The sequence below is a fragment of the Cibotium barometz genome, chromosome 30, assembly GCF_041138505.1.
Source record: "Cibotium barometz isolate CiBa-2024 chromosome 30, ASM4113850v1, whole genome shotgun sequence".
Taxonomy (NCBI): Eukaryota; Viridiplantae; Streptophyta; class Polypodiopsida; order Cyatheales; family Cibotiaceae; genus Cibotium; species Cibotium barometz.
Genome location: NC_141075.1, coordinates 5,532,537 through 5,556,278, shown reverse-complemented (window position 1 = coordinate 5,556,278; position 23,742 = coordinate 5,532,537). Strand labels below are relative to the sequence as shown.

The following is a 23,742-nucleotide window of genomic DNA, read 5'->3' as shown; positions in this document are numbered from 1 at the left end:
ATCAGGCTATCTTTCTTTCTGCGTTTAAACATCTCAGCTTGCATATGAAGTTGCAAACATGGTTGCAAAATAGTCGGAATGGCAACATGCTGCTTGATGTTCCCCGTTCACTGCTGGATTCTCCTTTCTAAAAAAAGTCGTAAGGTTTCCTGGAATTCATTAGTGTAAAACATTTAACAATGCCCTTTAATATCTGTAATCACAAGACATGTCAGGAGCTGCTCATACATAAAACTTCAAGCACGCTTAACACTTGTGCTTGCTATGTTGTCTTGGCCATTTTTGTTGTGCTATTGTGGTTGATAATTAAAGTGCTCAATTGTATTAATAGTTATGTGATACAGATCCCTTGCTTATAAAGCATCAAACTGAGATGACGTGACTAGGGCTGCTGTAACGTAGTCTATGCTAAGAATGGAGTCCATGATTTAAAGCTTTCAAGCAGACTCACTTGGCGTGTAACAACTCCATAGATCTCCTAAACACAGAACACATTTGATTGGTACAAACCCCTTAAGGGGGTGCAAACTAGCTCACCTCCCAACCATAGGTTTTATACTTCGAACCTCCCCCGAGTGAGGGGCCAAGGTTTGACTCCTATAGATCCAAATGTGATAGCCTGGCAATCCTACCAGCTACATTTGCCTCATAGAGGCTCTAGGCAAGCCTATTTGTGCTCTGTCACAACTATGGTTGGAGTCCTGGTTAAGACCAGAAGTGAGGCTACACTAATAATAATCCACGTTTCACTTATATAGTGTCCATTGTTGTTATAAGGCTACTAATCCCAAATTAGTACCATGTACGTAGAATACTTCCCTACCTAAGTCGTTTCCTCTCTTGGAAATAAATAGGGGAAACTCAAACCACAATGAACTCCATATTTTGGTTCATGCATGTCTAATCTATCCACTCATATATTTGTCATAGGAATTGCCTAAATTTGTAGCTAGTGTTCTTACAACTATATGTCAGTCGAATTGAAGATAGACCAACTTGAACAACTAGAGTCATGAGGGAACACAAAAATCCCTCAATCCAACTCTGGAGGAATTGGAAAATCTGACATCATAGAGACAATTGTTGTAGCTGAGCATATTACCTCTCCTATTAGGATTGAGTAACTTCTCATACCTAGGGTATATAAAAAATACCTATTTTCTCTCAAAACCACAAAATTATTAGATATTTGAACACACTCATCAATTATTTCTAGGCCATGTGCACCTAGAACTACATCTTCAAATTCTAGGGAAACTTGGCTAACAACCATAACATGTGTGGTATCATCAAAGGTAGATCTTGCCAAATCAAATGATCTCTCAGTGTTGAACACGTGTGGCATTCCACCAAAACTGATATATCCTCTCTGTTGCTTGACAAACAGAGAACAATCATTATAGGTAGGAACTTATCTCAATTGAACTTTTATGCTTGAAGTATCCAAAAACTTCATGTCTCAACTCAATTCTCTATATCAAGATAATCAAGATGAAAAGGGAAAATTGCTAGCATGAACACAGTCTATTAGAATTGGGTTGGAACTACTATAATCCCACTAGTCAATACCTTGATACATGATAATGGCCATAAAAGCGAAAACTTGGATAAGTGCCACGTTAGAGGTTAGTGCACCTACCCCAGTGACCAAAGCAAGTAAAACATTAATTTTACTATTCAATCCTGAGTTTTGGATATCTATTCCATTAGAGTCTAAAACATCTATCTCGACGTAATCTTGTAAACCCACACGTGTTATAAATCCTAGTGTCCCATACCACTAGAATATACCCCATATACGTACTACAAATCCTAGTGTCCCATACCACTAGAATATACCCCATATACGTACTACAAATCTATCTCGACGTAATCTTGTAAACCCGCACGTGTTATAAATCCTAGTGTCCCATACCACTAGAATATACCCCATATACGTATTACAAATCCATCACTTCTCACCTTGCAAGTTTTTTGAAAGATTACCAAAGATTGCTAGCAATCTCTTCCGGTATACACAAACTTGATCTTCCTAGGAGAATAAATCTATCCGAGAAACCTATTGATTTCAATATCGGTAAAATCTACTTTGAATCTGGATCTCAAAATATATGTGCCAAGGTGGAAAGGTACGATACGAATCAAGTATGTAAGGTATACATTTAGGTACGGGTTGAGATTTTGAGGTACATCAAATACGCAAGATACGTAAAAACATAAAAAATATACTACATAGTGTACATATATATACATAAAAATAAATGAAAAAACAATTCATTTCTAAACATTCAATAACAACACAACTATCAAAATGAGAGCTATTAGTAAACAAATGCATAAATAGGTTTCACAAAAAGAGAGTTATCAGTAAACAAAAGCATAAATAGGTTACACAAAATGGAATCACTCAAATGTTAAGTACCCATGACTCAAATGCCAAGGGTTAAATACTATAAGCATCAAGCAATCAATCAAAATTTAAAAGTTTAAAGACAATTTACTATCTAGATGTAACTATTTGGCCCTCCTAGCTCTATTTCACATGATGAAATCCATGCACGAACACCAGATAGGTGGAACAAGACATGGGGATAGGGTCCATAAGGTTTGATTAAGAAATAGCATCATTCTTGGTCAAAAAGCAAGAAAAAGCAAAAAGTCAAACAGAGTTGACCATGAGCCATGGGCACCATTGGAAAGAGGAGAGGGAGCCGGACCAAAAAGCTAAAAGACGCTTTCCCAAAAAGCAGCTTTGAGGCCAAAAAGCAAGGCCTTAAAGCCATGAAAGCAAAGCACCAAAAAGTTGTGTAATATTTTATTAATAAAAGTAAAAAGAGCAAAAGCAAAGGCAAAAAGAGAAAAGCAAAGTATAAAAAGGAAAAGCAAAAACAAAAGCATAAAGGCTTTTTGGCAAAAAGCAAGGTCTCTTACAAGTATAAAAATGATTGGACTTCTCTTGTAGTACCATGAATAAGATCATTGAAGATTGAAGGAGATCGTGGAGTGTGTGTGGGCATCATTATGATCATGGAGAGCTTCTTCTTCGCCATCAACACCTTCTCCAACTTGCTTTTTAGATGTACGGTCAGTCCTAGACTTGTATGGGTTATATGGACGCATATACGGACGTAAATTTCAAAAACCCTAAAAATTTCAGAAACCCTAAAAATTTCAAAAACCCTAAAATTGCTCCAAAAACCCTAAAAACTGCTTTTTGGATGTTTTTATCATTATAACAGGTTTTATATTAGTTTTCTTGACAGAAAGAGTTTTTCCATGGTTTTCTTCATCGACAAGGTTGTAGAAGTTGTGGAGATTACTCATGGGAACTTGGACTACTTGAACTTGGACATGGAGCATAGACATGAAGAACTTGGACATAGAGCTTGGGCATGGAACTTGGACATGAACATGGAACTTCAATGTATAGCTTGGACATGGATCTGGACTTGGTTTTGGATTTGATTTAGACTTGGAATTTGGACATGGATTCGTTGGATTTGGATATTGGATTTGGTACTACTAGCCCGGTGAGAGATACTTGTGGGTTATCCTCGTGGTGTGCACGGCATCAGAGATCTCGTGCCTCGACATTGACATCGACATTGACTTGGATATCCTACATTAGCATATTCGTCTATTTTGTATTCATTGATTGTATTGATCATGGCCAGCGTGCTCGTGGATTTTGCTCGAATAAATTCCTGAAAGCGGACGGGGCCTGTTCCCTGCTCAATGTAGTGTACTATGCAAGATCCCTATTCCCTCCTCTCTCTTCCCTCTCTCTCTATATCTTTATCTTTTGGACATGTGGTTGAGTCTGTCACGGCACGCCTCGCTGGGCTTACACTAGAGAAGCCAAAAAATTATAGTTCTAGTCACACACTCACTATCACTGCACATTGCAGAGAGCAATCCACTTCATCACCATCAGATGATGAAGAAGATGAAGATCCAAGATCTCCATCTCTCAACATGTTTCCTTCGCTGTCATACTCTGGCTCTGTAATGGCAGTGACCGTAGCGGTTGGCATTGCATTAGCATCATCTCTCGTTGCAATGTCTGTATTAATGAGAGGAATGGCTATGTTCGCATGACTGCGAATTGGTAGCATTCCTCTTCTGATGCTCTCTCTTTGTGTAGCCTCTAGATCTGGGTCCGACTCTTGTAATTGTATGTTGTAAGCTCGGGCACGTGCTCTCGTCACTTGCCGATCGACGCTCTCAAGTTTCCTATGCAGTTGACGAAGCAACTCTTCTTGCTCATCTCTCACTAGCTGTGCAGCCTCATCTGTAGTTCCAGGCGTAAGATCTGGACTCATCTTGATGCTATCCAGATCTACCTGACGAATGCTAAGTTGTTAGTACCAAAAGTATGTGTGTATCGTGCGATAAAACACATACATAAGTTAAACAAGAAAGTGCATGTGTCGCCAATGAGGTGATAGCTCAAGTGGTGAAGGTATTTGCCTAGGACCAAGAGGTCATGGGTTCAAAACCCCCCTTGGTGTACCCTCTGTTAGCACATTCATCCCCTCTTTTATGGTGCCCATTTGGTCCCTTTTGCATGGCCCTTGCTTGTGGGCCAGCCACCCCTTTTTCTAGTAGTTTTCCCAGCTTTTTTGGCATTTTCCAGTTGGCCTGTCCAGTAGCTCCAGTCGGCTAGCTTACCCCTACTATAAATAGTGGGTGCTGGCCTCTCATTGTTCATTCAGTCTTGTACATATTTTGCTCCCTTACTTATGAGACTTGTAGTGTCTCTTGCTTGGGACTGTTTTGCTTCAGTATATTCAGCATAGTTTTCTCCATCTCTCTCTCTCTCTCTTGCACTCTCTATTCAGCACATTCTACTGCCACTCTGCTTCCGCTCTGTGCACTCTTTCATGGTATCATTGCTCCCGGTTTAGCAACCTCTTTGTTGCCTCAGATTCAGCAGTGTTTTCTGCACCTCCTTCTCTGTGTTTTCCTTCAGATCTGCAGCTCTTCCATGTTGTGTTTTCTAGACTGAACCTGGTCACTTTGCCTCTGCGTTTTTCTCTTAGATCTGCAGCTTCCTTTGCTGCGTTTTCTGGACTGAACTGGCTGGTTGCTGTGCCCTTCAGTTTGGCTTCATCAACACAGCCTTCTGGTAATGTTTTACCAGTTTTCTTCTATTCCACGTGGAGTTTGGGACATAGGCGGCCTGCTTTCTTCAGGACAGTAGCTTCCTTTGCTGCGTTTTTCCTCTCCCGTGGGTTTGCTCCCTTGCAGAGGGGGTCTGGTGTTGTAGGCTTTGGTGGCACTCTTGGTACCTGTGGAGGACACTTCTACTTCAGAGTTTGTGCAATTTTTTTCTTGAGATTGAGTCCAAGCTTTTGTGATGGCTGCACCGACTTCTCTTCATATGTTTGCTGAGTCTGCAAAGTTGGATGGTTCCAACTACACCCTATGGAAGGTGAAGGTGAAATCGGCCTTGCGTGGCGTGGATCTTTGGGATTGGCTTGTTACACCGGCCAATGCCACCCCTCCCACCCTTGCTTTCGGTGGTGCAACTCAGGCACAGATTGATATTTGGCAATCGAATGATCGACGCGTTTTCTCCTTTCTGATGTTGAACTGTCAGGATTCTGTTCTCTCTTATGTGCGTACAGCAGATGCTGCACATGAAGTTTGGAAGGCTTTTGTAGATCTCTATGAGATTAAGTCTCCGGGTCGGATTTTGGTGTTGGAAATGCAACTTATGAACTTATCAGTTTCTGCCTTTCCATGTTTATATGCTTTCATCTCCAAGATGAATGATCTTCAGGACGAGCTTGCTGTTTGTGGCAAGGACATCTCCATAGAGGACATGGCTATTCGGCTGCTCTCCAAACGTCTAGAACAATTCGGCTGCTCTCCAAACGTCTAGAGAGGTTTGATGCATACTTGTTTCTTCTCCTCGTCCTGTTCCAGTTACTTGCAAGAAAGTTCTCCTCTCTCTTATGCAGATTGAGTCTCGCTTTGAGGAGCGGACTGGCACCTCTGGTGGCCCTGATGGAGCTTCGACAGCACGAGATAAAGGGAAGAATCAAGAAAAGAAAGGAAAAGGGGGTTCTAACAAGAACTCCAAGGATTACGACAAGGATAAAGATAACAAATCTTCAAAGAATAAGGACATTGAATGTCATTATTGTGGCAAGGGTCACAAGTCACCCCAATGTCACAAGAAGAAGCGTGATGAAACAGCAAAGAACTCTTTCTCAACGGCGGTGTCTCAACCCAAGAAGGATGATGGCATTCTTCTCTTAGCAGGTACTCGGCGTATACTTGCTCTTGTGACTTCTCAGTCATGGTCTTGGATTGTTGATAGCGGTGCTACTGCTCATATGACACCCCATCGAGATTGGTTGGAGGACTTCGCTGCCAGATCAGGCGAGATCACTCTGGGTGATTCTTCTTCTGTGCCAGTGCATGGTCATGGCACTATCCCCATCTTCCGTTCTGACGAGGACAAGAGGTACTTCTCTGACGTTCTGTATATTCCAGATTTGGCTTTTAACCTTTTGTCAGCGAGTGCTCTTACAGCTCAGGGTGCGGAGGTGATCTTTTCTCGTTATGAGATTACCATTCGTGATAAGGCGACTGGTAGCATCTTGGCTTAGGGAGTCCAAGATAGTGGTTTCTACAAGTTGACTGCTCTACTTTCTTCTAGTGCTTCTTCTGCTCTTTGGCATGCTCGGTTTGGCCATTTTAGCTATCAGCTTCTACAGCGAGCTTCGAAGGATGGGTTGGTTGAGGGATTACCGACCATCAAGGTTCCGTCTATTGCTTGTTCCTCTTGTTTACAGGGGAGGCAACACCAAGCCGCCTTTCCGAAGGAGGCGACACACAGATCTTTGACATCACTTGCTCTGTGTGTGTGTGTGTGTGTGTGTGTATGTATATGTATATCAGTCCCAAGGGACGGGGGACGGTAACGGGGGACGAAGACCGGAACGGGACGGGGGACGGCCATATGTAGGGAACGGGGACGGGGGTAGGAATGGCACTTAAAAATTACTTTGTCAGTACCACCCACTCGCCTATACGGGCAAAGCTTGCATGTCCATGGCTGTGCACCACCTCCATGAGGGGATGGGGTGTGATTGACCTCATCCCACCATGTCCATCCCGTCGTCCTTCTACAGGTAGTTGGAACTTGAAGAGCCACTACCACAAGGAGGATGCCATGGATGATGGATGCCTCCTTGTCACTTGATAGCTTGAGAGAGAGGGAGTGAGGCTTGAGCCTTGAAAGTTGAGGGAGAACTTGAGAAGTTGAGTGTGAGGGTGGGTGGGTGTGTGTGTGTGTGTGAAGCTTAAGAGTGTGTGTGTGAGGGGGAGAGTGTCTTGAGAGGCTACAGCTTGCTTGTGTGAGCTTGAAACTTGAGACCTTAGCCCTTGAGGCTTGCCGCTTGAGGGAGAGAGAGTGTGTGTGTGTGTGAAGCTAAAGCTTGAAGTGTGAGAGGGAGTGTGTGTGTGTGTGTGTCTTCTTATAGGGAGGGAGGCAAGAGAGAGGCCAAGGCTCAAAGCCTCAAAGTCTCATGGCGTATGGGCCAAGGCTAAAGACCCATGAAAGCCCCTCCCAGCCAAAAAAAAGGTAAAAAATGTGACCATTGCCCAAACAGTAACTTGTGGCGTTCCCATGCAGCCCTCCCCCACAACCGTCCCCTCCTAGATCCATCCCCGGAACGCCGTCCCTTGTGAGGGACGCCCAGTTGGGGACGCCCAGCCGTCCCCGTCCCACACTGTTCCCGGGACGGCATCCCCCCCGTTCCAAGGGTCCGTCCCCTCCGTCCCCTGTGACTATGATACATACATACATACATACATACATATATATATATATATGTGTGTGTGTGTGTACACATATATACATAGAATACACACATCCATTTCGCATCCATAGGCAAATAGTTCTTAAACTTCAAGAGGAATTTCTTGATCACTGTCCTTCCTCTTTTTCTCACGGAATGGAATACAATCTATTCCGGCTGTAAGATTTCTTCTTGTTCTTCCACTTCTGGTGGATCCTCCAATACATGCTCCTTAGCCTTGTATATGGCTTCAATAAATTGACATGGAAGGCATTATGTATGCTCCAATGATCGGGAAGGTCCAAACGACAACATACGTCGTTGCTCTTCTTGGTAACCTGAAAAGGTCCATAATACCTAGGGGCAAGCTTGGGTTCCTTGAGCTCCTTAGCTTTTGACTTTCTAAGTCTTGCTTTTTCAAATCGCAATAACACCCAATCCCCTTATTTAAAAGTGACCTTCCTTCTATGCTTGTCTGCAGCTTTCTTTTGCTTGGCTTGAGATGTCTCAATAGCCTTCCGAACTTGTGCAAAGGCTGTATCCAAATCTCGAACGAACTCGTCCACATGGAAGATCTCTTCCTTGGTCTTCAAAATAGACAACAATAATGGTTTGCCATAGATAATCTCAAAAGGAGCTTTGCCTGTCGAAGAGTGAACAGTGTTGTTATAGGTATACTCAACCAATGGCAAGTACTTCTCCTATTGATCCTTCGCTTCGAGAGCATAACACATTAGCATACCAATATAGTGAGGTTGGCAATCTCACTTTGCCCATCTGTTTGAGGATGATAAGCCAAAGAAAAATTCAGCCTTGTTCCCATGTTGTCAAAAAGTGCTCTCCAAAAGAAATTGGTAGTCCGAGGATCTCTATCCCCTACAATGTGCTTGAAGATCTGCTGAATAAACAATCTTGTCATATGATCTGCACGAATGGTCTTCTTTACTGGAATAAAGTGAGCTTGCTTATTGAACCTGTCAATAATAGTCCATATTCCATCAATAATAGTCCATATTCCATCATTCCCAAATCCTGACTTTGGTAATCCAAAGATGAAGTCCATAGCAATACTTTTCCATGGAATGTTGGGAATTAGCAAAGGTTGTAATAATTCTGCGGGTTTTTGTCGATCAAACTTGACCTTTTGACAAATCAAACATTCTCGAACATATTGCTCAATATCCCTTCTCATACTAGGCCAAAAGAAATAACTTTCCAAAGCCTGAGTTGTTGTCATGATACCTCTATGTCCCATATAAGGTGGGGCATGGCATTCTTCCATTACTTTGGGTCTCAAATCCTTGGTCACACATAAATGGGTTTGCATCATAAGAAACCCTTCCTTGATAACATAAGAAGTCACCAAATCTTCATTCTGCAACCTGTCCCAAATGTCTTTGAAATCTTCATCTGTAGCATAAAGATCTTTCATAATAGTGAAGTCCAAATGATATCCCATGGAAACTGCATGGGTCATGGGTCTTCGAGATAGAGTACTTGCTACTTTGTTGTCTTTCCCATGAGTGTGCATAATCTGAAGATGAAATTGGGCCAAATAGCCCATCTTATATGCTTTTCGGAAATCTTAGGTTGAGACATAAACTACCTAAGACTTTGATGACGTATCTTGATAACAAACTCAACACCCGTAAGAGAATGCTTCCAAATCTTTAAAGCATGTATGATAGCCATCAATTCTTTCTCGTAAGTGGGTGCAGTCTTCTCGGCTCCTTCAAGTCTTCGACTGTCATAGGCCACGGCATGGCCTTCTTGGTTCAAAACTGCTCCAATGCAATCTCCTGAAGCATCACATTCCAACACGAATAGCTTCAATAAATCTGGAATAATTAATACTGGTCCTTTGCTAGCATAGAATTTTAATGCTTCAAAGGATTCTTTTTCAGCTTTGGTCCACTGAAATCCCACGGCTTTCTTTGTCAAATCATGAAGTGGACTTGCTACCACAGCAAACCACTTGACAAATTTCTTGTAATAAGAGCATAAGCCAAGGAAACTTCGAACTGCATGCACACTAGTCAACTCTGACCATTTCACAATAGCCTTGACCTTTTCTGGATCCATCCTGACCCCTTCCTTGGATACTATATGGCCCAAGTAGTGAATCTCTAACAAAAAGAACTCACTCTTCTTGCCATTCACATACAACTTGTTCTTCTGCAATTCCTGGAATACCATGTCCAAGTGCTTTCAATGCTCTTCTTTATTCTTTGAATGTACAATAATGTCATCAAAGAAAGTGGCTGCAAACTTTCTATGTGTTGGAAGTATTCTTTCAATCATTCGGTTGAAGGTAGCCTGGGCAATGGTAAGACCAAAAGGCATCACCAAATACTCATAGAGTCCAAAGGTAGTCCTGAATGCGGTCTTGTGAATGTCCTCTAGAACAATCTTGACTTGGTGGTATCCACTCTTCAAGTCAATGGTGCTAAAAATAGTGGCTCCATCCAATCTATCCAAAATATCATTAATCCTAAGAATAGGAAACCTATTCTTTACAGTGATCTTATTAAGAGCCTTGTAATCAATGCACATACGCCAAGAACCATCCTTTTTTTGAACCAATAAAACTAGGGAGCAAAAGGTGATGAGCTAGGTCGAATCAAACCTTCTTCCAAAAGCTTTGTCACTTGCTTCATAATCTCTTCTTATTGAGCTTGACTCACTCGATAAGGAGGTCAACTTCCGGGCATGATGTCAATCTTATGATCTTCCGGTCTCTCTGGAGGTAGCTCTCCTAGAAGAGTATTTGCAAAACAATCCTCATACTTTCGGGGAACAGGCCCTGCCCCCTCGACAGGAATTTATTTCAGGAACAATCCACAGGCTTTTCCAAGCCAGGACCAATACAACAAATGAATACAATATCAAACAAAGTGTCACAAGATAGCTGATGCCGAGTTGACCACGAGAATGACCCACGAGTTTTACACCGGGCTAGTACTGAAATCCAAAGAATCCAACTGATGTTCTCAAGTATTCAGAAAAAGCTCTTTCTTCTCAATCCAATCTTTTCACTAATAAAGGAGGAGGTGGTGGTTCTTCAAATGGAAGCAACCCGCCTCCCAAAGAAGGCGGCTCAAAGGAGGTGTTGATGAAAGAGTCAAGCAACAGCTAATCGGTGGTGGAGGAGGAGCAAATGGGCAACCAACAGGCGACAGAAATCCAGCAAACAGGAGGCAAAAACCTTGGCTCTTGGGCGGCGGAGACGCCGGTGGCAGGCGGTGAAAACCGGCTCTGGGGCGGCGGCGACGCCGGGAGTTGGCGGCTCTAGTCAATGGTGACGCCGACGGATGGCAGCTTTGGGCGGCGGCGCTTCTTTACAGGGGGTGGAGTAGCGGTGGTTGGTGCTGCAAAGGGGGTTGCCAGTGGAGGGGAGGTAGAAAGGTGATGAAGAAGACAAGGCTCTTGCTTTTCCCAAGGGAGTTCTTCCACTTTCTGCTTCTATGAGTCTCCAAGAGTTTTTCTATGATCCACCAAGAGGGTGCATGGTTCTTTATATACTTGAGGGGATGCCTGCTTTTATCCATGCTTTGCTTTTGCCTTTATTCCCTAGCTTTTGTTTTATTCATGTGCTTTTGCTTTAATAGAAGTTCTTGATTTATGCTTTTACAACTTTAGGGCCTTGCTTTTTAGCCCTGGAGCTGCTTTTTGAAAAAGCGGCTTATAGGTTTTTGACTCAGTTCGACGAGCTCTTTCCAATGGTGCCCTCAGCTTTTTGGTCAACAAAGTTTGACTTTTGCTTTTTCTTGCTTTTTGACCTAGACGAGTGCTTTTTCTGAGTCCAGCTTTAGGAACCCTATTTCCATATGCCCATCATCCTGTCCATGTGTCCTAGCATGAGTTTTATTATGTGAAAAGAGCATGGAGGACCAAATAGTTACATGTATGAAAAATGTATTGTATGTTCCAGGGATAAAGAAAAATCTGCTCTCCGTCTTAGCCATAAACGACCAAGGTTTAAAGGTTGAATTTGAAGATGGGAAGTGTTTGGTAAAAGACCCATCAAAGGGTTATGAAATAGTCACTTCTGGAACACGATACAAAGGCTTGTATAAGCTGGACAGCTATGACAAGCGTACTTATGATGCAAATATAGTGGCTGCCCACACTCCTGCTATGCATGATGCAGAGCTATGGCATGCTCATTTTGGGCATGTAAATTTTCAGAGTGTGATGCTTTTGCAGAAGCATCATATGGTTGATATTATGCCGCCTCTTGAGTCTCCACCAAGACATGTATGTGAGGGGTGTATTTTGGGAAAGATGCAACGAAAACCATTCCCCAAAGATGGAGCTGTTAGAGCTGAAAGTAAATTACAGCTCATACATAGTGATGTATGTGGTCCAATGCGGACACCATCCATAGGGGGGCATCTTTACTTCGTCACATTCATTGATGACTACTCTAGGTTTGCTTGGGCTTACCCCTTGAAAACGAAAGCAGATGTGTTTACATGCTTTCGACACTTTGTAGCAATGGCTGAAAATATGTGTGGATGTACATTTATTGATGACTTCTCTTCGTATATGCTGGGTCTATCCGTTGACACAAAAATCACAGGTATATGATGCATTTTTGGCCTTTGTAGCACTTGCTGAAACAGAGTCAGGATGCAAGGTTAAAACTCTCCGTTCTGACCGAGGGGGGGAATATGTGTCACACATGTTGAATTCCTTTCTTGAGAGTAGAGGTATCAAACATCCGTATACTACTCCTTATACTCCACAGCAGAATGGGTTTGCAGAAAGGAAGAATCGGTCACTCATGGAGATGGCCAGATGTATGTTAAAGGCAAAGAAGCTACCACATATCTTTTGGGTGGAAGCTGTTATGTGTGCTTGTCATATTTTAAATCGATGTCCCACAAAGGCATTGGTTTCCATTACTCCTTTTGAGGCTTGGCATGGCCGCAAGCCTTCGGTATCACATTTTCGTACTTTTGGGTGTCTTGCATATGCACACATACCCAAAGAGTTGAGGAGGAAGTTGGATGATAAAGCCACAAAATGTATTTTTTTTGGGTATAGCCGTGAGAGCAAGGGCTACTGGTTATATAACCCACTATCCAAGAAGGTATTCACTAGTCGGGATGTGATTTTTGATGAAAAATCAGAAATATCCATGGCTGGTTATGATGTAAATCAGGCTGAAAATGATGTGTTTGAAGGTCTACTACCTATGGAGTTTCATTCCACAGTTGGTGATCCAACCCATGAGGGTACAGGACAGCTAGCCAATCATGAAGGTGGTGCAGAAATTCAGCAGCAAATTGAGCCAGAAGTTGAGCCAAATATGGGGCAGCAGGCTCCACAGGTCAGACACATACCTAGATGGTATTTGAGGACATTACAGGACAGCCATCTAGAGGGTCCTCTTGCTGGTCGTACTCGTAGGGAGACACGGACCAATGAGCATGCACACATCATGGATTTGAATATGGTTATGGCAGCCAGTTTACAGGATGATGATGAGCCTGATTCATTTGTGGATGCACGAGACAATGTGCATTGGAACAAAGCCATGCAGGATGAGCTTGATTCTATTAAAAGGAATCAAACATGGGATTTGGTTGATCTGCCCAAAGGCAAGAAAGCCATTGGTACTAAGTGGGTCTATAAGTTGAAAAGACATGCAGATGGATCCATTGACAGGTACAAAGCCCGTCTAGTTGCAAAGGGCTATGCACAGAAGAAGGGCATTGATTATGAGGAGACATTTGCTCCTACATCCCGTATGTCGACACTTAGGTGTGTCATTGCATTGGCTGCACATCGTGGTTGGGTTGTTCACCAATTGGACATCAAGATTGCTTTCCTACATGGGAACCTCGAGGAGGAAGTTTATGTACATCAGCCCAGAGGTTTTGCACAACATGGTCAATAGGGGAAAGTATGTAGGCTGAAAAAGGCCTTGTATGGTTTGAAACAAGCTCCACGAGCTTGGTATGCAAAAATAGATGCTTTCCTGCTCACTCAAGGCTTTGTGAATAGTCCATGAGAAGCCACTTTGTATGTGAAGAAAGAAGAGAAAGATCTGCTGGTCATCACTCTTTATGTAGATGATCTTTTGCTCATGGGATCAAATGATGACAAAATTGCAGCTTTTAAAGAGATACTGCAACAGACATTTGACATGTCTGATTTGGGGCTTGTACACTATTATTTGGGCATACAGTTTGTGCAGGATAACAGAGGCATTGGGTTGTTGCAATCTCGGTATGTTGCTAAACTTCTGGAGAAGTTTAAATTTCAGGATTGCAAGCCTATTAGCACTCCTATGGAGCCTGGGATGAAACTGTCACTACAAGATGACAGTATTTCTTTTGATGCCACTACATATGCTCAGGCTGTTGGGTGCGTTATTTACTTGTGTACTACACGGCCAGATATTCAGTATGGCGTATCTCAGTTGAGCAGATTCATGCACAGCCCGCGATTGTCACATTGGCAAGCTGTGAAGCGTGTATTCCGGTATTTGCAGGGTACCTTGTCTCTTGGATTGCTTTATCCTGAGGGGGGTGATGAAACCGGCCTTTGGTAGAAACCAAAGTGCGGTAGACTAGCAGTCACCCTTCCACTTGTAGTCCAGATATGAAAACAAATTTTGATTGGAGCTAGAGTGCCCCAAATCTGAAATAAAATCGACACCTGTTGGCCCCAAAGCTTGGCGCCCCTTGCGGTATTTCTTTATTCAATTTCAAAAATATGTAAGGCTGAGTACAACAAAACCAGCCAAGAGAATACACCTGTATGTCCAATCTGGCAGCCCACAATACCTCTTAGCACAGAGGATTCACACACAGATCTGTCTCAAAGCAACACTCTGTGCTTCCCTCTGATCAGCCAAGACCATTCAGCACGACAACCTTGAGCATACATCTAGCATATCTCATGCACATGATTCCACAACTCAGCACAAACATACATTCACTGTCCAATCTCTGTTTCCACCCTTTTAAATCTGCCATACCCCTCCTCTCACAAGGGGCCAGATAGCACAACTCTGCAGCAGACATAAGCCAATGGAAAGAAAGACAGATGAACAAGTTCAGAGCTTACCAAATCAGCCCGTGGTTCTGCACTCGTGGGACAGTTCGTACCAGTCTGTAGTTGACAACGACTGTCATGGCCCTGTGAAAATGGAGCAGGACAAGTGTGGGCATGGTGGTTGCAGGGTCAGAATATTTTATGATTCACATGGGGGGTGCCCGGACAGTGTTTAAAGATGTGTGGACAACCCTAGGTGTGAAGGGGGAACATTAAAACATTAACTTTTAATGTTTATTAAAGTTGCCCCTAGGCCTTAGTGGCCCTAGGGAACTTATTAAGTTGGGGCCCTAGGGATTAAATTGGGAAGGAGGTTTTCTCTCTCTTCTCTCTCTCTCTCTTCCCTTTTTGGGAATCGTGTAGTAAAAGGGGAGCTTTCCTTCATGCGCATGATGAACTAGCGTGGAAAAGCTGAAGGAGGAGGAGGCGACTGCTGAAGACCAGCTTGGCTGCTGTTTTTCTGAGCAGAATCAGCCGTACAGCACTGTACGGCCAGTACTGGACACTCTCTCTTTCTCTCTTTCTCCTCTGCTGCTGGCGGCGCACAGGACAGCTGCTGGTTGGGCTGCGCAGAAGACCTGTGCAGGCTGCACAGTTTGTTTTTCAGCAAGTACACCTGGTACGGCTGCCGTACAGTGTACGGGCAGCCAGGTACAGAAGGTACAGTTGCTGCAGAAGTGTTTACAGGTGCTGGACAGACCTGTGCATGCTGATTCAGGCTGGTACAGAAGTGGACAGCAGGCTGTTTATGCAAGTACAACGCCTGGCACGTATCCCGAGGCGGTACAGACGGGTACTGTGCTGATTTTCAGATCTGTACTTTACAAGGACAGCATAGGAGTGAGCATCAGGAGGAAGATACAGGCAAGTGCAAGCACACGTGTGAAGCAGGATTGTGGATTCAAGTGCCTGCAGGCACAGATTAGTGCTGTTGCTTCCTCCAGAGTTGTTTCACGAGCTGAACTTGGTAAGCCTTGACTCTGTTCATCTATCTCTCTTTCTGTTGCTTGATGTCTGCTACAGGTATGTGTTATCTGGCTCCTTGTGAGAGGAGGAGTATGGCAGATTGACAAGGGATTAAGACAGGGATTGGACAGCATATGTATGTTGAGCTGAGAAGTTGTATCATGCTTATGAGTTATGCCAGATGTATGCCCATGGCTGGCCTGCTTTGTGAACTTGGCTGATCAGAGGGAGGCACAGTGTGTTGCTTGAAGACACAGATCTGTGTGCATAGATCCTCTGTGCTGAGAAGGATTTGTGGGCAGTCAGATTGGACTACAGGTGTAAACTCTTGGCTGGTTTTTGTGTTGTACTCAGCCATACATATTATTTTAATGGAATAAAGAAATACCGTAAGGGGCGCCAAGCTTTGGGGCCAATAGGTGCGACTGTCTTTACCCTTTCCCCTGCAACAACCACCTGACTGTTGCACCAAATAAACTCTGATAGAGTCCCACGCGTAGTTGGAGATGCGCCGCTTTACTGTCCAGAACTGACAGGTCAACGTCGGCCTGTACATGTCTGTACAGCACAGCAGAGTCTGACTGTACCTCTCCGTACAGAACTGTACGGACTGTACTGCAGTTGCCTGAATCAGCCTGCTGTACCTGACTGTACCAGCTGTACAGTTCAGCGCTTGCAATCAAGCGCCTGTGTCAGCAGCCGTACAGCCGCTTGTACCCGCTATCCGTACGATTGTATCTATAGCACAGCCTGTACCCGCCTTCAGTCCCAGCGAGCGCCACCTGAATCAACAGTAGCTGTACCCTGTACTTGCAGCAGTCGTACACTGTACCTGCTGTCGTACAGATCTGTACGGGCAGTTTACACAGAACTGTACCGCCTGTCTAATCAATTTGCTCCTCTCACACACAGCAGCAAGCATATGCAGTCGACCAGCTTCTCTCCCACGCTTCAGAACTTGCACGACCCTCCAAACAACTAGAGATAGAGAGGGATGAGAGAGGCGTGTAACTCCAAAAGTGGAGTTGTCCCCTCTCCAAACTTATCCTAGGGCCCCAACTTTAATAATCATTAAAGTTCCCTAGGGGCCACTAAGGCCTAGGGGCAACCATAAATAAAACATTAAAAACATTAATGTTTTGGTTCCCCTTCACATCTGAAGTGTCCACACATCATTCTCATTTGTCCGAGCATCCCAAATGTGAATCTTTTAATATTTTTGCTCAGCAACCACCATGCCCACACTTGTGCTGTTCCATTTTTACAGGGCCATGACATACCCCCCTCTTGAAAAATGGCAAGCGTCCTCGATTGCATTCTGGTGATACAGTAAAATATCCAAAGTGAAATATACAATATGGCAAGATTAGCGTCCTAATCTCTCTAAGCCATGCACATGTATCAACATTCACTGCAAACCAATGGCGTAGTAATAGTCCAAGTTGTATACCACTGTGAACCATACACAACCACAACATCCCATGTGACTAGTACACATATATCATAGAAGTCCCATAAACAGATGTACTGTCTTCGGGTGAGATAAAAACTGCACCAAGCGACCTCTAGATGTCATCTCAGCCTGTCTGTATCAAGGGAGTGGAGGTGCTACCTCCCTCTTGAGCATCAGGCAATGCTCCAGACCTATGCTCTGCTGAACCTGAATGAGCCACAACAAGAGTCGGCTCTAACTCAAAGGCATCGAGATAAAGCTGCAAAACCTGAGGTGAATCTGTTAAGTCACCTTCCTCCATCCACTTCGCATCCATCGGTGAATAGTTCTTGAACTTCACAAGATAGCGACGGGAAACTTTACCTCATACCTTTCTTTTTTTATGTGCCAGTATCTGCTCTGGAATAAGAACCTCATCAAGTTCCTCAACTTCCGGCTGAGCCTCATCTGATACATCCTCAGGCACATCACCACGGAAAGGTCTAAGGAGACTCACGTGAAAAGCATTGTGAATCTGCCAGTGATCTGGTAGCTTCAAATGATAGGCTACCTCACCAATCTTTTCCAATACCTGAAAAGACCCATAATAACGCATGCTCAACTTAGGGAATAAGCGCTCTTTACCCTTCATCTTCTTGAGTCTAGCCTTTTCAAAGCGCAAAAGAACCCAATCACCCAATGCAAACTCTAAAGCACGTCTGTGACGGTCTGTGGCTTTCTTTTGCTTCTGCTGAGTTTTCTGGAGTGCCAACTTAACTCTCCGATAAGCTTCATCCATACTCTCCACATACTGATCAGCCTCAAAGATCTTATCCTTTGTATGCAAAATGGGTGGTACCTTCTTCCCTCCTTCCACAATCTCAAAAGGCGCCTTGCCTGTCGAGGTATGAACAGTGTTGTTATATGCAAACTCCACCAAAGGAAGATACTTTTCCCATTGTTGCTTGTGCTCTGACACATAACACTTGAGAAGATCTAACACTGTAGAGTTAGCCTCTTCCGATTGACCATCTGTTTGTGGATGAAATGATGATGAAAACTTGAGAGTTGTACCCATGTTGTCAAACAACCCTCTCCAGAACAAACTCGTCATCCGTGGATCACGGTCACTAATGATAGACGTAGGCAAACCATGATACTTGAAGATGTTCGCCATGAACAACTTCACCATATGATCCACTTTGATTGTCTTACGCACGGGAATGAATGAGCCTGCTTACTGAACCTGCATACGATAGTCCAAATGCCATCATTGCCCGTTTGTGTCCGTGGAAGATCAAATATAAAATCCCTGGCAATGCTCTCCCAAGGTCTATCTGGAATAGGTAAAGGCTGTAGTAACCCTGGTGTCTTTTGACGGTCAAACTTTACCTTCTAACATACGATGCATTGCCTAACAAAGGCATCAACATCTCTTCTCAAGGTTGGCCAATAAAAGAAAGTCTCCACTGCTTTTACCGTGGCATCAATACCTCTATGACCTGCATACGGTGGAGCATGACTTTCAATCATAACCTTGAGGCGCAATGGCCTGGTAACACACAGTCTGCCATGCATCAATAAAAAGCCATCTCTGAGAGTATAATTCTCATGCCGCTAACCTTCAGGCATCTGATCATACAACCTTTCAAAGTGCTCTTTCATTTCATCAAGCTCATGATGATAAGCAAGTGAAACTGTTGAGACATGTGGCTTGCGTGACAAAGCATCTACCACTACATTTCTTTTTGCCTTCCACATGCACAATCTGGAAGTGAAACATAGACAAAAAGTTTGCCCAACGCATATGCTTCTCTGAAAGCTTAGTTTGCGTGAGGAAATAACGCAAGGTCTGATGATCTGTCTGCACAGTGAAATGAGCCCCAAGCAAATAGTGTTTCCAGGTAGAAAGAGCATGAATTACAGCCAACATCTCTTTCTCATAAACCTGTAATTGCTTCTCGGCATCTTGCAATATTCTACTCTCATAGGCTATCACATGTCCCTCCTGCATGAGAACTTCCCCAATGCTACTTCCACATGCATCACACTGGACAACAAAAGCCTTTCGGAGGTCCGGTTAACACCAAGACTGGATCCGAAGTAAGCTTTTCTTTGAGCTTTTTGAAAGCTGTAATTTCCCGATCAGCCCATCTAAACGGAGTTGCCTTCTTTGTTAAGGCATGAAGAGGCGAAGCAATTTCAGCAAAATACCGTATGTACCGCCTGTAATAGGAACACAATCCTAGAAAGCTGCGTACATCATGCACGGTCCTCAAATTTGGCCAATTAAGAATTGCTTCCTTCGCTGGATCCATACGGACTCCATGCTTAGACACAATATGCCCCAAGAAATGTATCTCTTGCAAGAAAAACTCTCTTCTTGCCATTAATAACCAGCCTATGGTTCCTGAGTTTTGCAAACACAGCCCAGATTTTTCAGCTTTCTTGCTCGAGTTCTTACTTCCTTTAAACCCAGATGAACCTCCAGTGAGTAACGCATTAGCTGTCATAGCATTCTCTATCATCTGTGACATGTTCGTTACTTGAGTCTTGATACAATAGTCACGCACCTCTTTGGGTAGCCCACAACAACACTTCTCTACCTGCTCAGACAAAGGCACTGTACGGTAAGAAGTCACTGGGAGTAAAGCTTCCCAAAACTTCTTGTTATAATCTTTCAAATTTTCACACTTTGAAGCATCCAACTTGTGCCATGCAGTCATAACATCCACCTCAAATGTAGATGTGAGCCATACGGAAGAGAACACCTGTTTAAATTGTACCCAAGTAGTTGGTGCTATGCCCTGCAAAAGAAGAGTAGACCACCACTGCAATGCATTGCCTTTGAGAAAAGTGGCAGCTTTCCTCACCTTAGTGGACTCCGCGTAATTACCACCAGAAAAAGCAGCATCAAACTGCTGTAAAAAGGTGAGTGCTTTTAATTTATCTTTGGCTCCACTGAATGTATCAAATTTCACAGCAACTCCCCCTTCCTTATAATCCTTCGCCTTTCCCATAGGCGTTAGATTATCGTATGGAAGTGGCTTCGCAAGATTGCTGTCCCCAACATTCATGCCCATCATAGGGTCAACATTACCCATTCCCACACCTGGCATGCCATACATTCCAGCCATGTTTCCAAACATACCATTATGCATACCTGGCTGCATGCCACCATACATATTTGCTTGCATTCCAGGTTGCATGCTCCCAAACATATTTCCTTGCATTCTGGACTGCATACCACCATACATATTCCCTTTCATACCAAGCTGAAAATTAGCTCCAAAAGTCCCTGGCATACCCATGCCTCCCTGAGGATAACCCCCAGTTATAGATTGGAACACCGAGCCACCACCAAAATAACCTGGATGCATGCTGTCCAAAGAAGGAACTCTGAGAGTTAGCACCATAAGCATGCTGCATGTTCGGAAACTGTCCAAAAGATGGATCCTGTGGGAAGGCACCACTATGACCCTGAGGAAGGTTCTTAGAACGCACCTTCTTCTTCTTCTTTTCAGGCTCTGTACGGGATCTCATAAATTCAGCAAACTTCTCACTTAGTGTGAGCTGCATAAACACATCCATAACACCAGCCAAACGATTTTTAAACTGAGCATCATCTTCCTCTTTACCAAGCACATCTTCTGCCTGTGTTACATCCTCATAATGCTCATCATCTGCAGCCTGTTCTCCTGCAAGAATATCCTCGGATTCATTTCGCTCAGGAGAGGTCTCTTGCTCTTCCTCTTCATGATAAAAGTACTGGTCTTCAATATCAGACATGTTGCTGAATTTTTCAGCGATGACTGTCCTCGAGGCAACCACGAGCTCACCCCCTTAAGAAAGTTGATGATAGGTCCGGAGGACGGAACCTTGAAACCGGCCTGTGGTAGAAACCAAAGTGTGGTAGACTAGCAGTCACCCTTCCACTTGTAGTCCAGATATGAAAACAAATTTGATTGGAGCTAGAGTGCCCCAAATCTGAAATAAAACCGACACTTGTTGGCCCCAAAGCTTGGCGCCCCTTGTGGTATTTCTTTATTCAATTTCAAAAATATGTAAGGCTGAGTACAACAAAACTAGCCAAGAGAATACACCTGTATGTCCAATCTGGCAGCCCACAATACCTCTTAGCACAGAGGATTCAGACACAGATCTGTGTCTCAAAGCAACACTCTGTGCTTCCCTCTGATCAGCCAAGACCATTCAGCAGGACAACCTTGAGCATACATCTGGCATATCTCATGCACAAACATACATTCACTGTCCAATCTTTGTTTCCACCCTTTTCAATCTGCCATACCCCTCCTCTCACAAGGGGCCAGATAGCACAACTTTGCAGCAGACATAAGCCAATGGAAAGAAAGACAGATGAACAAGTTCAGAGCTTACTAAATCAGCCTGTGGTTCTGCACTCGTGGAACAGTTCGTACCAGGCTGTACTTGACAACGACTGTCTGTACCCTTTCCCCTGCAACCACCTGACTTTTGCACCAAATAAACTCTGATAGAGTCCCACGTGTAGCTAGAGATGCGCCGCTTTACTGTCCAGACTTGACAGGTCAACGTCAGCCTGTACCTGTCCGTACAACACAGCAGAGTCTGACTGTACCTGTCCATACAGAACTGTACGGACTGTACTGCAGTTGCCTGAATCAGCCTGTTGTACCCGACTGTACGAGCTGTACAGTTTAGCACCTGCAATCAGTCGCCTGTGTCAGCAGTCGTATAGCCGCCTGTACCTGTTGTCCGTACGACTGTACATGCAGCACAGCCTGTACCCGCCTTCAGTCCCAGCCAGCGCCGCCTGAATCAACAGTAGCTGTACCTTGTACTTGTAGCAGTCGTACAGATCTGTACGGGTAGTTTACACAGAACTGAGTTTGCTCCTCTCACACAACAGCAAGCATATGCAGTCAACCAGCTTCTCTTCCACGCTTGAGAACTTGCACGACCCTCCAAAAAGCTAGAGAGAGAGAGGGATGAGAGAGGCGTGTAACTCCAAAAGTGGAGTTGTCCCCTCTCCAAACTTATCCTAGGGCCCGGCTGATCAATATAAACCTCCTGTGTAAGCTCTCCATTCAGGAAAGCTGACTTGACGTCCATCTGGAAAATGGGCCATCTATGATGTCCTCCAAGTGCAAGAATGGTGCGAATGGTAGTCGTCCGGGCCGTCGGAGCGAAGGTCCCATCGAAGTCGACTCCAAGGCGCTGAGCATAACCCTTGGCAACCAACCTCGCCTAGTGCTTGTCCAAGTTGCCATCAACTCGAAACTTTGATTTGAAGATCCAACGCACACTGATCACCTTACGCTGCAGTTGCCGAGGCACCAAAATCCAAGTGCCATTCCGTTCGTTAGCATCCAGCTCTGCCTGCATAGCATGACGCCAAGGCTCATGTGAAAGAGCCTCGTCTACAGAAGCGGGATCAGAAGGACCATTAATGATAGTAGACATAAGAGCATAATTAACAAACATGTTGCCCTCATGAATTTGTTTCCCTGTAACTCTGGAAGAACGCCGAAGAGAAGAGGAGCAGAAGGAAGCTCACCTAACCCAAAATCACGAACTGTTTGATAATACCAACCAAGTACAGATCTGCTCGAACTCGCCAGAGGAGCAGCAGGGTCATCATCATCTGACTGAGTATCCTCAACAAGAGATGTAACAAAAGCAGCGAGAGCAGGAGGAGGAGGAGGAGGAGGAGGCGGGGATGGAGACGGAGGTGAAGGACGAAGAAGCTCACCACCCCCCTCTGAAGATGTAGGAGTCTCGTCGAACACCACATCACGGCTCACAACAACTTTACCGGCTTCAGGATTATAAAGACAATATGCCTTGGACACAGTGCTGTATCCGAGAAAAGTCATGAGCTGAGACTTGGAGTCCAACTTGGAGCGATGCTCCTTAGGCACATGAACATACGCCGTACACCCAAATATCCTGAAATGAACAACGAAGGGCTTCTCACCATGGAAAGCCTCATATGGAGTTTTATCGAGAAGAGCAGCAATAGGAGACCTGTTCTGAAATTATGCCAAGAATTACACTTTTACCATTTAAATGACTGAATTCCAAATGTCATGGGAATTCCTCTTTTATCATTTAATGTAGACAGTAGTGGAAGCCGCCTTAGCCCAAAAACGTCGAGGTAGGGAGGAATGCTCAAGCATAGCGCGGGCCATCTCCATAATGGTCCTATTCTTCCTCTCTGCAACTCCATTCTGCGATGGAGTATATGATGTAGTAAGCTGTCTCCGAATGCCATGTGTCTTGCAATATTGCTTAAACTCCTGGGATGTGAACTCACCCCCTCCATCGGTCCTGAGAGCCTTGACTGAGTGACTGGTCTCTTTTTCCACCTCAGCTCTCCAATCACAAAAGTGCTGAAAAGTCTCATCCTTGGTCTTTAGAAAGAAAACCCAGGCATATCTGGTAAAATCATCCACCATCACG

General features: G+C 44.1%; 1 protein-coding gene across 3 annotated transcripts in view; it reads left to right on the top strand.

Annotated features, from left to right (window-relative positions):
• Positions 1-23,742, top strand: part of LOC147621088 (flowering time control protein FPA-like) — a 40,280-nt gene that overhangs the window by 753 nt on the left and 15,785 nt on the right. The gene's annotated exons all lie outside the window — the stretch shown is intronic.